Source organism: Pristiophorus japonicus, chromosome 14, assembly GCF_044704955.1.
Source record: "Pristiophorus japonicus isolate sPriJap1 chromosome 14, sPriJap1.hap1, whole genome shotgun sequence".
In the NCBI taxonomy this organism is placed as follows: domain Eukaryota; kingdom Metazoa; phylum Chordata; class Chondrichthyes; family Pristiophoridae; genus Pristiophorus; species Pristiophorus japonicus.
Window position 1 is genome coordinate 120,960,618 of NC_091990.1, and position 14,841 is coordinate 120,975,458.

General features: G+C 45.6%; 1 protein-coding gene across 3 annotated transcripts in view; it reads left to right on the top strand.

The window, feature by feature from the left end:
- LOC139280076 (uncharacterized) overlaps positions 1-14,474 on the top strand; it is a 161,031-nt gene extending 146,557 nt beyond the window's left edge. For all 3 annotated transcript variants that reach the window (XR_011596612.1, XR_011596613.1, XR_011596614.1), the window contains one exon: positions 11,748-14,474. The gene's annotated coding sequence lies outside the window, so the exon portion shown is untranslated. The remainder of the gene's footprint in view (positions 1-11,747) is intronic.
- The last annotated feature ends 367 nt before the right edge of the window (positions 14,475-14,841 follow it).

The window sequence follows — 14,841 nt, forward strand, 5'->3', positions numbered from 1 at the left end:
GGAGTATGATTAAGAAGTTTACAGACGACTCTAACAATGGCTGTGTGGTTCATAATGAAGAGGAAAGTCATGGGCTGCAGGAGGATATCAATCTATTGGTCAGTGGGCAGAGCAGTGGCAAATGGAATTTGATTCAGAGAAGTGTGAGGTGATGTACTTTGGGAGGGCTAATAAGGAAAGGTTATACATATTAAGCAGTAGGCCACTTAATAGTGTAGATGAACAAAGGGACCTTCGAGTGCTTGTCCACAGATCCCTGAAAGTAGCAGACCAGGTGGATAAGGTGGTTAAGAAGGCATATGGAATGCTTGCCTTTATTGACCAAGGCATAGAATATAAGAGCAGGGAGGTTATGCTTAAATTGTATAATACTTTGGTTCAGCCACAGCTGGAGTAGTGCGTGCAGTTCTGGTCGCTGTATTATACGAAGAATGTGATTGCACTAGAGAGGATGCAGAGGAGATTTACTAGGATGCAGTCTGGAATGGAGAATCTTAGTTATGAGGACAGATTGGGTAGGCTGGATTTGTTCTCATTGGAACAGAGAAGGCTGAGAGGAGACCTCATTGAGATGCACAAAATATTGAGGGGCCTGGACGTAGTGGATAGTAAGGACCCAGTTCCATTGGTGGAGGAGTCTATTATGAGGGGGCATAGTTTTAAGGTGGTTGGTGGAAGGTTTAGAGGAGATTTGAGGGAGGGGTTTCTTTACGCAGAGGGTTGTGGGGGTCTGAAACTCGCTGCCTGGAAGAGTGGTGGATGCAGAAACCTTCACCACTTTTAAGAGATGTTTGGATGGGCACTTAAAGTGTAGTAACCTGCAGGGTTACGGACCTAGAGCTGGTAATTGGGATTAAACTAGATGACCTTTTATTGGATGGTGCAGATATAATGGTAAGTTCTGCAGTGAATCAAATATGGCCAGGGTGATCTCCTGAACTAATTTCAATTGCCTGGATGAGTCGGAGAAGAATTTTCCCATATTTTTTTCTCCCTAAATTGGTCTGGGGTTTTTATCTGTTTTTTGCCTCTCCTAGGAGATCACATGGCTCTGGTTAGGATGGAGTGTAGAATGTTTCATATATGGGATGTCACAGTTATGTGAGGCGGACTGGTTGGGCTGAGTGCTCTTTGCCTTTCCATCATTGTTCATAGTTTTATATGTAACCTTCAGGGCTGCTGACCAAGGGCCGTGCAGCACTTTACAGCTGATGTGGACACGATGGGCCGGAATGGCCTCCTTCTGTGCTGTAAATTTCTATGTTTCTATGTTTCTATGATTGCACTAGGATGAGTGTGAGTGTGAAGGGTGGCTCGAGGGATGGGGAAGTGAGAATGTAGATAGAGAGGGATGGATGGAGGTACAAGGTCAGTTGGTGTGAGTAAGGATGTGCAGGAGTAATGCAGGGAATGCAGAGTGATTGGGGTGTGATGAGCGGTACTGCAGGATGAGGTTCAGTGTGGCATTGCAATAAAGTTTTGTGATCCACTGAGATCATTGAAAGGTTTGTGCCACTACAGCCTGGTCCTTCTCACGACATCCCTGCTTGTGCCCTCCTGTACAATGTGAAACCAGGCTGTATTGGTGTCTATTGGAATAGAAGGGAACCTCCCTCCGTGCTGTCACTCCCTCCATAAGTATCTGGAAGGAGTCATGGGAGAGCCTGGGTGCAGCCATGCATCTTTGTGCAGTGATTTCAATGTTTGCAGCACCTCAATGCTGTAGAACACTGACAGAAGAACTGTCAAATACGGTTGGACATGGTCTCTTTAAGGAAACTGGTTGATGATGGGTCCTGTTAAGTGACTGGGAACCTCACAGGGCAGGCTTAACAAGCCCCATCAAGGGAAGATTGTGTTGAGAGGGCGGGATGGAGCCCGGAGCGTGTTCCCCACACACCACCAATGCCGGCCACACCGGTCTCGCCACTGTTGCCGAATTCACGGCCCTGATGTCCAACCAGAGGCTAACACCTGCCTCCAGGTAACATCCTGTCATGTATGTAACCTCTATGTAACACCACTGCAATACTGTATATAGTTAAGCAATGCACACCTTGGCCACAGGGGGTGAACTTGTGGGAGACACTCTTCACCTGGTCACCCAGGTATATAAAGGGAGGTCCCACGCAGAGTCATCACTTCTTGATCCTGTAAATAAAGGTTCAGGTCATAGAGTGACCTTGACCAATGAATGTGCCTCATGTGGGTTTTGTGCCATTGAGTAAGGACATTACATTGGTGACGAGAAACGGGAATCAACGACCCACGAGAATGGCCACCGGTAGCACAGAGGAATGGTACTGTGTTGGTGAGGACTGGGATGATTTCATTGAGAGGCTCCAGCAAAGCTTTGTCACGAAAGAATGGCTGGGAGATGCAGCGGCTGACAAGCGAAGGGCCCATCTGCTGATCAGCTGCAGACCTCAGACTTACACGCTCATGAAGGACCTACTAGCACCCGAAAAGCCGACGGACAAAACTTTTGAAGAGCTCAGCAAACTAATCGGTGAGCACCTCAAACCGGCGAGCAGTATACACATAGCCCGACACAGATTCTAGACCCACCGACGTCGTGAAGGACAGAGCTTACCGGACTTCGTTGCGGACCTCCGGCGTTTGGCCAGCCTCTGTAAGTTCACATACGCCTGCAGGGAGGAGATGTTAAGGGACTTCTTTATTGAGGGCATCGGTCATGCGGGGATTTTCCGAAAGTTAATTGAGACCAAGGACTTGATTTGGAAGCGGCGGCGTTGATGGCTCAGACTTTCATGGCGGGGGAGGAGGAAAGCAAAATAATATACGCGCGCAATTCTGCCTCCAACACGGCGGGGGATCAGGGAGTCAATATCATAAACGCGACTCAGAGCCCCGCAGGCAGGCAAGGGCAGTTCGACACACCCCAGGCAGCAATAGACCCCAGAGTCGGTTTTCAACAGAGACAATGGCAGGCTGAATGGACACTTACGACATCACAGTGGACAATGCGGTCCGGGATGGGGCCATTGACACAAACGAACAGGGTACTCAAGAGCAGTCAAAGGGAGAATCAGCGAGGAATGCTGGGCCATAGCTCCTTTGTTCACAATAATGGGAATCTCAGCTCATGCTGGAGGTGTGGGGGCAAACACTCTGCCAGGACTTGCAGGTTTCAACAATTTGTCTGCAGAAATTGAAAACTCAGTGGCCATTTAACTTGAATGTGCAGGAAGCCTATAACCAGGCTCATTTAAGAGGCGGATAGACCAGAAGAAGGGTCTGTGAGGCAGGATGGCTCTTGGGGCAAATCAATGGATGCTGAAGTTCAGCGGGTTCATGTGGCAAACATTCACAGCTCATATACCAAAACGCCACCAATGATGATGAAGGTTTTATTAAACGGCATCCCTGTACGCATGGAGCAGGACACGGGGGCCAGCCAGTCACTCATGAACATTCAACAATTCGAAAAGCTATGGCCACTCAAAGCCAGTAGACCCAAACTAGAACGCATTGAGACACAACTACGGACGTATACCAAAGAAATCATTCCAGTACTAGGCAGTGCAATGTTGGCTGTCACACACAATGGATCAGTGAACTGGCTGCCGCTCTGGATTGTCCCGGGCAATGGTCCCGCACTGTTGGGGAGGAGCTGGTTAGCTGAGATGAACTGGAAATGGGGGAATGTGCACGCCATGTCATCTGTGGAGCGAAGTTCGTGCTCACAAGTCCTACAACAATTTGAATCAATATTCCAACCTGGCGTCGGGACATTCAAAGGTACCAAAGTAGTGAGATGAATCACCCCGGACGCCAGACCAGTGCACCACAAAGCCAGAGCGGTGCCGTATGTGATGCGGGAGAAAATTGAGAGTGAATTGGACCGTTTGCTGAGAGAGGGCATCATCTCGCCCGTTAAATTTAATGACTGGGCGAGCCCCATCGTTCCCATCCTAAAAGCGGATGGTTCTGTCAGGATCTGTGGCGACTACAAGGCCACTATCAATCGGGTGTCCCTATAAGACCAATACCCACTCCCGAGAGTGGAGGATCTTTTTGCCACGCTGGCAGGCAGCAAGCTGTTTACCAAGTTGGATCTCACTTCAGCCTACATGATCCAAGAACTGGCTGATGAATCTAAACTACTGACCACCATCACTATGCACAAGGGACTGTTCGTTTACAACAGGTGCCCATTTGGCATTCGATCAGCGGCCGCGATTTTTCAAAGAAACATGGAAAGCCTGCTCAAATCCATTCCTAGAACAATCGTATTTCAGGACGACATCCTCAACACAAGTCGTGACACCGAGGAACACCTCCACAACCTGGAGGAGGTGCTACGCCGACTAGACCGGGTAGGCCTGCGACTCAAGAAGTCTAAATGTGCGTTTTTGGCTCCTGAGGTTGAGTTCCTGGGCAGGAGGGTTGCTGCAGATGGGATTCGGCCCACCGAATCCAAAACAGAGGCGATTCGACGAGCGCCCAGGCCCGGCAACACATCGGAATTGCGTTAATTTCTAGGACTCTTGAACTATTTCGGGAACTTTCTGCCGAACTTAAGCACGTTGTTGGAGCCGCTTCACATGCTCCTGCATAAGGATTGTGATTGGTTTTGGGGGGACTGTCAAGAACGGGCTTTCAATCGGGCGCGGAACCTACTTTGTTCAAATAAGTTACTGACCTTGTATGACTCCTGTAAGAAATTGGTTCTGACATGTGATGCATCGTCCTATGGGGTTGGGTGCGTGTTGCAGCAGAGTAATGCAGAGGGCCAACTACAACCTGTGGCTTATGCTTCCAGGTTGCTCTCTCAAGCAGAACGTGGATATGGGATGGTTGAGAAGGAAGCACTCGCATGTATCTATGGTGTAAAAAAGATGCATCAGTATCTTTTTGGCAGGAGGTTCGAATTAGAAACGGACCACAAGCTGTTAACATCCCTGTTGTCAGACAGCAAGGCTGTCAATGCCAACGCGTCAGCTCGCATACAGCGATGAGCTCTCACGCTGGCTGCTTATGATTACTCCATCCGTCACCGGCCTGGCACTGAAAGTTGCGCTGACGCACTCAGCAGGCTTCCACTGGCCACCACCGAGGGGGCAGCAGAACAAAGCCCTGAGATGGTCATGGCCGTTGATGCCTTTGACAGCGCAGGCTCCCCCATCACAGCCCACCAGATCAAAATCTGGACAGAGACCCCCTCCTATCTCTGATTAAGAAATGTGTCCTGACGGGGGATTGCGCGCCCCACACGGAGCATGCCCTGAGGAGGTCAGACCGTTTCACAGGCGGATGGATGAGCTCTCCAACAAAGCTGACTGCCTACTATGGGGCAGCTGGGTAGTCATGCCCCAGAAGGGCAGGGAAGCATTCATCAGGAAACTCCCCAGCGAGCATCCAGGCATCGTGCTGATGAAGGCCATTGCTCGGTCACATGTTTGATGGCCGGGAATTGATTCAGACCTGGAACACTATGTTCGCAAGTACACGATGTGTGCCCAGCTGGGTAATGCCCCCAGTGAGGCCCCGCTCAGCCTGTGGCCCTGGCCCACCAGGCCATGGTCACATATTCATGTAGACTATGCGGGCCCGTTCACGGGAAAAATGTTTCTCATTGTGGTAGATGCGTACTCGAAATGGATCGAGTGCATCATTTTGAATTCGTGCACAACATCCACCACTGTGGAGAGTCTACGTGCTGTCTTTGCAACCCACGGCTTGCCGGACATCCTTGTTAGCGATAATGGCCCATGTTTCACGAGCTACGAATTCCGGGAGTTCATGTCAGGCAATGGCATCAACCATGTCAGGACAGCACCATTGAAGCCGGCCTCCAATGGCCAGGCGGCACGTGCAGTCCAAATCATTCAACAAGGCATGCTCGGGATTCAAGGACCCTCCCTTCAATGCCGCCTATCGTGCCTCCTGCTGGTCTATAGGTCCCGACCGCACTCGCTCATGGGGGTCCCGCCCATGTTCATTATGAAATGAACACTCAAAACTCGGTTGTCCCTCATTCACCCAGTCCTGACCGACATAGTTGAAGACAAGCGCCCATCCCAAAACGAGTACCATGACCAAAATTCAAGGGGGAGATGTATAGAAATAAATGACCCCGTATTTGTCCTCAATCACGCTGTGGGGCCCAAATGGCTTGAGGGTACTTTAATAGACAAAGAGGGGAACAGGGTCATCGTGGTTAAACTTAACAATGGGCAGATATGCCATAAGCATCTGGACCAAGTAAAAAAAACGTTCAGCATAGACACTGAGGAACCTGAGGAAGATCATGAGATGGTGCTCACACCACCGCCAGTGAACGAGCAACAAGAACATTCAGCAGCATATACAGTCCCGGCGGTCAGCCCGGACAGGCCGGAATCACCACAGATGACAGACACTCACACCAAGGCTCAACAATCAGAGCCTCAACTGCAGCGCGCCACGGGGGAGCGTAGACCACCTGAAAGACTTAACCTATGATTTCAATAAGACTTTGGGGGGGGGCGGGGAGGTGATGTCATGTATGTAACCTCTATGTAACACCACTGCAATACTGTACATACTAAAACAATGCACACCTTGACCACAGCGGGTGAACTTGTGGGAGACACTCCTTACCTGGTCATCCAGGTATATAAAGGGAGGTCCCACGCAGGGTCATCACTTCTTGGTCCTGTGAATAAAGGTTCAGGTCATAGAGTGACCTTGTCCATAGAATGTGCCTCGTGTGGGTTTTGTGCCATTGAATAAGGACATTACACATCCCAAAGAAGCCAGGGGCCAATCGGGATCTATGTCACAAAGCAGCCCACGTCCCCCCCCACTCGAGGTGTTACTGGGTCACATGACCAGGCTCTGCACCTGGTGTGTTGTCTCACTCGGCATCAACGCAGGATGTACAATCAGTACTGTCTTCGATCCCAGTCCCAGGCAAGGAGCACAGACTCCCAAAATTACCCCTTGTGAATTCTCCCTCCCATCCTCCCAATTTGTGGTCCCGCTATTTGCGGTCAGTTTCTCCCTGACAACCGAGGCAGCTTGAGCCTGGAGCAGCTGGAGGTAGATTTAAACATCAGCGTCTACCTGACAACTGAGGCAGTGCAAGCCTGGAACAGCTGGAGGGAGATTTAAACATCAGCGTCTCCCTGTCAACGGAGGCAGCTCGAGCCTGGAGCTTTTACAGATCCTATCAAGAGGACAAATGAGAAATATAAAGTAAGAAAATTATGACATCACAAGGATTGAGGACAGTGATTGTTTCTTCCAGATTCCAGGGAATGAATCTTAAAATCAGCTAATTTAATTTGCTTCAATTGCTGATTTTCTAATGTTAACATAATTTATAATTATGGATGATATTTTTTAATTTTGTTTAATTATAAATAATCTTTATTATACTGATGTTACTATTGTATACTCCTTATTGTATTATTTACAATGTAATTTGAATTTTTTTTAAATTAGTTTTATTTGCCTGTTAATCTGCGCGCGCATTTTGGCTGCCGCTTCAGACCCAAGTCTTTAACCTCTTTTTATAACTCCTTCTCACGCTTTTTCTCTTTTTCCCTCAACGGTCAATACCTAACGTGTTATAAAATTGTTGTGAAGCGCCTTGGGATGTTTTACTACGTTAAAGGCGCTATATAAATAAAAGTTATTATTATTATTATTTAATGGCCCATGTCCACCTCTTGCTTTATGCACTCCAAAGTCTCCCTTTCTTTATGTCAGGCAATGTTATCTCCAACCTGCTTTGGCAGTGAGAGGCAGCTTGAGGGAATGCTGTTGCAATGAAACAGGGATATTACAACATTTTCTGTGTTCTGAATCCAGTCTAATCACTGTTATAGGAAGGGGCAACAAAGGCAGTAAGTGGAGGGATCATCAGGATTGTCAAGTGGTGGGACCATCAGAGTAATAATTGGGAGAGAATGGGATAGCTCCCTCTCCAATGTTCCATGAAACACTTGCAGGTCAAGCACAGCATGCATTAGATGCAGTGTAATGCTCTCTCGAAATTGGTTCACAATGCACTGCCAATTCAGATACAGAATGCATTCAATACAGTGTACAACTCCCTTGACACTATCCAATGAAGCACAGCAGCTCAGATACAGCACGGGATGAAAACAGAATCAAAATCCCCCGACATGTAAGTGTTAAACATTCTCAGGTGAGATATTGGCAAGGTTTGCATATGAGTTGTACTCTGTATCAAAGTTTGAGCCTTATGGCTGTTGAACAGATACCAGTAGCTAGTTAGACTCTCACCTTGGCAAAATCCAGGACGCAAAGAGATCCTCTGTAGAGTTCCGTATTTTTCCAATCATTATTGAGGTTTTATCCTGTCTTTGACACTGGAGGCCTTGGTCTCACGAGATCTGCTCTGTGAACCGAGCAAACCTTCTCCAGTGTCAATTAGTGTGGCAATGATTTCAATTCTCTCTGTCCAACTTCCTGAGATATTGCTCACTCCAGGAAGCTTTAAATATAAAAATGATTAATATTAATTCTAGAATCTGTAACTGGAATACAATGGAACTATATTTGCGATGATGATTATGTTAAATTTGAATATATTTGCATTTAGTGACATTTGGTTGAATTACTTACTTTATATTAAATTGTTCTTTTCTTTCCTTTCCCCTATTTATAGGGACTAAACTCACTCACAGAGAGGAATTTTAACCCACAGGCGTGATGTTAAAAAGTTTTAATAAATCTCAAATTGAACTAAACCCGCCACGAACTCGCTGACGTCCAGTTTTAACAGAGGCGGGACTGAGGACAGGCGACCAACCCGTTCCAGGAAGCTGGTGGCTCTTTAAAATATTTTAATGAGGTTGCGTGCCTCAGATTTTACCTTCATTTTAAATTTTTCGCTGGTTGGGAGGGAGGGAAAGGGAGGTGAGGACTGCTGCATCCAACAGGTAAATGCCTTTCCAGCACTGTTAGTGGGCCAGGAGGAGTGGGATCCTTCTCCCGGCCCATCTAAGTTACCTGTAAACCACTCCTGTGATTAAGAACATAAGAAATAGGGGCAGGAGTAGGCCATACAGCCTCTCGAGCCTGCTCTGCCATTTAATAAGATCTTCTACCTCAAATCCATCTTCCCACCCAATCTCCATATCCCTTGATTCCCCCTTGAATCCAAAAATCTATCTATCTCAGCCTTGAATATATTCAGAGACTCAGCTTCCACAGCCCTCTGGTTAGAGAATTCCAACGATTCACAACCCTCTGAGTGAAGAAATTCCTCCTCATCTCTGAGACTGTGTCCCCTAGTTCTAGACACTCCAGCCAGGGGAAACAACCTCTCAGCATCTACCCTGTCAATCCCATTCGGAATCTTGTATGTTTCAATGAGATCACCTCATTCTTCTAAAACCCAGAGGGTATAGGCCCATTCTACACAATCTCTCATCATAAGAAAGCCCTCTCATCCCAAGAATCAATCTAGTGAACCTTCATTGCACTGCCTCCAAAGCAAGTATATTCTTCCTTAGATAAGAAGGCCAAAACTGTCTCCCCCCCTCCCCCACTGACCCAACCCCCCACAATCGGAATACTCCCCCGCCCCCGTAATCAGACCCTCCAACCCACACCCCCGAGGCACGATGTTCCCCCGCCATGATCTCCCACCAACTTGGTCTTTCCAATCTCTCCCCCACCTCCACCTCCACCCCCAGTCTTATCGAACCCTCTTTCCTCTGCGCTCCCCAGCTGTGGCCTCCAATTGCCCCCCCGCCCGGACCTTCCAATTTCCCTCTGACCTTTATGATCTCCCTCCCCCTCACCAGCCGTTCCGATCTCCCCACCCCACTGGTTTTTCTGATCTACCACCCCAACTCTGCCCGGCCACCTCGCCTTTTCGATCTCCCTCTATCCAGCCTCCAATCTCCCCCCACCGATCCGATCTCCCCCGACCTTACCGATCTTCCTCCCCGCCCCGTCTTTCTGATCTCCCCCCGTTTCCAGCCTCCGATCTCCCCCCACCCGGCCTTTCTGATCTCCTGCCCCCCACTCCGCCTTTCCGATCTCCCACTTCTCTAGCCTACAATCTCCTCCGCACACCCCTCCCCCCAGCCTTTCTGATGTCCCCCACCTGACCTTTCTGATGGCCTACCTGCCGACAGTCAGCCAGCCTCTGAATCTGGCTGGCTGCAGCCAGGAAACGGAGACAAATAATATGAATCATGTCCTGTCCTCCCACTCCCTCCCCGCCTTCCTGTAATTATCGGGGCCACAGTGTGAGCTGCCAACTCCAGCTCCTCCCACAGTGACTGCCACTGATGGTGTGTAACCAGGGCATTAAACTGTCTCCAGGTGACATCACAAGGGAGCCAGGAGCCAATCAAACAGCAGCCAGGAGCAATGTCACAAAGCAGTCCTAGCTCCTCCCAGTATTGCAGGGTCACATGGCCAGGCCCATTTCTGGTGTGCAGTCTCACTGGGCATGAATGCAGGTTGTACAGTCAGTACTGCTTCCCAGCCCACTCCCCTGTACTGGGACTTCAGACAGGGAGCAGAGCTTCCTAAAGTTACACCTTACGAATTTTCCCTCTCATCCTCCAAATATGAAGTCCCACTATGATATTGTGTATGAACTTTCAAAAGGCATTTGACAAAGTACCACATAATAGGCTTGTTAGTAAAATTAAAGCCCATGGGATTAAAGGGACAGTGACAGTGTGCATAAAAAATTGGCCAAGGGATAGAAAGCAGAGAGTAGTTGCGAACGGTTGTTTTTCAGACCGGAGGGAAGTGTACTGTGTCCCAGGGCCGGATTAACCCATAGACTAACAAGCCTTAGATCCTCATATTTTTTCGGCCCTCGACTTTAGCCCCTCACTTTTATATCATTAACCCTAAATCTTTGTCACAAGGTTGGTTAAGCAATATCATATATAACTGCATAATTATATCTTCAGAGGTGCAAAATATTGCTTCCTTATGGCTCAAAGTGTGTATAAAATTCTGTGATAATCTTGAAACATGTATAAATATCCTCCAAAAATTCACCCGGAAAGTTATGTATGCTGTTCATAGGATAAATGCATAATAATATCAGGTTTGATAATTGTAAATGCTTATGAAAGGATGAAGAATTTTTATTTATCTTTTGAAAGTGGAAATGTAGATGTCAAAGTCAAATGTCAAAAGTATTTAGTAGAGTATGTATGTCCTCATAGGTATCCCTAGATATCCTACGAGAAACTAGTACTGAAAGACTGTATTGGAATTACGCATTTGTTTTTTGGGCAGCTTCGATAAGCCCTTGTGACCCTTCGCTGCTCTCTTTTTCCTATATTCTTATGTTATTCTGACCTATGTTCTCAAGTCAAGAAGTTCTTGAGTCAAGATAGTCATCTCAATCCTTACATAGTTACATGAAATGCGCAATTTAAATTTAGAAAGCAAGGCTGGAAATAATTTTAGAAAAACTGATTCACTAAAATACTTCCTAGCCTGGCTTTCTAAATTTGAATTGTGCATTTCATGTAACTATGTAAGGATTAGGCTTTGCCATCCCCTCATTTTATCAACTTGTCAGTGTTTGTCCTCATATCATCAGAATGACAACACATTATTTACTGTTAGGGTATTCATATATGTGTGCCAAACAAACCATTTTTAATCCTTTTTTTTGGTATGTCATTATATTTTATAGTTTATTATTGTCAATTTGTATGTAAGATTTTCATTCATTTTTATAACTGGCTTCAAATGGTTAATCTGTTTCCAAAATTGTTTTTAAGACGTTGGGCCTTGTGTATTGATCATTCAGCACGTCGAAAAAGGAGGATGGCAAAAACTGAAGGAGGCTGAACAAAGACGACAAAGTGAAGAGGCAGTGCTGAGAGGAACTCTCCCTCTCTTAACTATTGTTGCTCCCACTAAATCTATTGAGGATATTCAAGCGACGACCAGCAGAAGTAAATCTTCTGCACCTGATGACAAGGACCTGCCTCATGTATCTTGGCTACATGAACATGCAGATACAGTTGTTTCACCCTAATCCTCTGAAGATCAGATCCAGTTGCCTGGGTCTAATGACCCAGGCAAGTGGGACATCACTTCAAAGGACCTCAATGAATATTGGACTGAGAAGGGGCCACAAGAATGCCAGAACTTGGATTCTGACTTTGCAGTTATAAAACATAAGTACACGAAGCAGAATCGTTATCTGACCAAATCAATGTTTGAATATGTGAAGCCCAACATACAGACTGGCAAAGGAGAATGGCGCATCTATTCACCTTATACAAAAAAAGTGTACTGTTTTTATTGCCACTTGTTTTCTGAAGGCAAAAAGTGTGTCATGTTCTGTGAAGGCTTCAATGATTGGAAGAATACTGCATACAGAGATAACCATGCAATGAGTGAGCAGCATCCATTGTCAGTGTGTATATATCGTGCCCGAAAGAAAGTCAGTGGCAGAATTGATTCTCAAGTGGAAAAACAGCTTTTGGAAGCTCGATCGTATTGGAAGAATATCCTGAGACGTGTAATTGAAACCATTGTTTTCCTTGCTGAGCATGGTCTGCCATTCCGTAGCTCAGATGAGACTATTGGATCAAAACACAATGGCAACTATCTTGGCATTATGGAACTGATTGCTAAATTTGACCCTTTCTTGGCTCAGCACAGCAATGAGCATGGAAATCGTGGAAAAGGCCATACGTCATATTTATCAAAGATAATTTCTGATGAATTCATTGCACTGCTGAAAAAGAAGACCCTATCAGCAATTGTTGATGAGATCAAAGAGGCAGGGTACTTTTTAGTGTCTGTAGACTCAACACCAGATGTATCACACGCAGATCAGCTTTCAGTCATCTTGCGTTATGTGCTACCCAGCAGACCAATGGAACGTTTCATGACCTTCATAAGCATCACTAGCCACACAGGGGAGAAACTTGCCTCATATCTATTTGACATTCTCACCAAAAATAGTATTGACTTCAGTCTTTGTCGTGGCCAAAGCTACAATAATTGCCTCCAAGATGAATGGTATATTCAGGGATGCAGGCAAAGATAAAAGAGCACAATGCTTTGGTCGATTACATACCATGCACAGCACACTCACTAAATCTTGTTGGCCAGTCTGCTGTGGGCTGTTGTGTTGAAGCAGTTTCAATTTTTGGATTTGTCCAAGAATTATATAATTATTTCACTGCATCAACCAGCTGTTGGAAGATTCTTACAGATTCACTACCAAAGGGATGTCTAGTGCCCAAATCACTCTCCGGGACATGGTGGAGTGCCAATGCTGAAGCTGTGAAGGCACTCATTCTGGGATATTGCAACATCCTTGAGTGCTGAGCGAGAATCAAAGACGATGAATCTCAGAAGCCAACAACAAGAAAAGATGCAAAAATACTGAGAGATGCACTGCATAACTTGGAGACTGGTATTTTGTGTGAAGTCTGGAGTGATATACTTCAACCATTCAACAGATGCAATCTAAGTTGTCAAAGTGCCCAAATTGACCTTTTCACTACTGTAAACTTACTGAGGAGTCTTGGAACTGTTTTTCAACAAATGCGGGGCAGTTTTGATGAGTACGAGGCTCGGGGGGTTGCAACGACAGCGAACCAGGAGTATAAATCAGCCAAACGCTGCAAAAGGCAAAAGACATGTAATGAGTAACTTCACACACATTCAGTGACAAGGAAACCTTCAGAGTTAATACATTCCTCACTATCATTGACAAACTGAAGAGTGCATTACAATATCGAATCAAGGCCTATGCCGATATTGACAAGACCTTTAGTGTCCTTGCAAATTGTTCACATAATATGTCAAGCTCCCAAGTCAATGAAGGTATCAGACGCTTATGTCAGAAATATCCAGATGATCTCCCCGTAGATTTTACTACAGATTTTCTCCAATTTGTTGAATTTTCAACCTTCTCAAATATAGAAAGAAAAGAGGATGAGAGTAGGTCTATTTGGATGTACCGTGTAATCATTGAATCTAATTGACGGAATGTTTCCCAAATGTACAAACTGCATTACGGCTGTATTTGTCATTAATGGTCACTAATTGTAGTGGAGAACATTCCTTCTCTCTTCTCAAAAGGATAAAAATGTTTAACGATCCACCATGAATCAGGAGCCTCTCGCTGCTTTGTCTCTTTTGAGCAGTGAGAGCAAAATTGTCAGGCCTTTAAATTTTGATGATATTATTCCTGACTTTGCCGCATCTAAGGCCAGGAAACAAATAATCTTTGTTTGAAGAGACGTAGTCAGAGAATATTTTGCTTCATATCGCAGTTTAAGCAAGGAAGAAACCAATCTCTGCTTGAACAGTAAGCTGTTTTTGCTTCTTTTTTAACGTACATAGCTTTAATTTTTGTAATTTGTTTGCCACAGTCAAAGCCAGGAATTTACCAGTCTTTGTTTGAAAATAAGTATTCAGAGAATTTTTTGTTCAATATCACAGTTTAAAGCCAGGAAGAAACCATTCTCTGTTTGAATTGTATGCTGTTTTTTTAATGTACATAGCTTTGATTTTTGTTAGTTGTTAAATCTGGATAAATATACAATTATATTTGTTTGATGATTTTATGAATCGTATGCAATATATAGTACATATATAGGACCTTCCCTCCTGTTAGTCTTAGGCCCTTCACAGCCTTAATCCAGCACTGGGTGTTCCCCAGAGGTCAGTATTAGGGCCACTGTTCTTTTTTGATATACATTAAGGACTTGGGTATACAGAAGATCATTTCAAAGTTTGTAGATGACACGAAACTCAGAAATAGTAAACAATTAGGAGGATCGTAACAGATATAGGAGGATATAGACAGACTGGTGAAATGGGCAAACACATGGCAGATCAAATGTA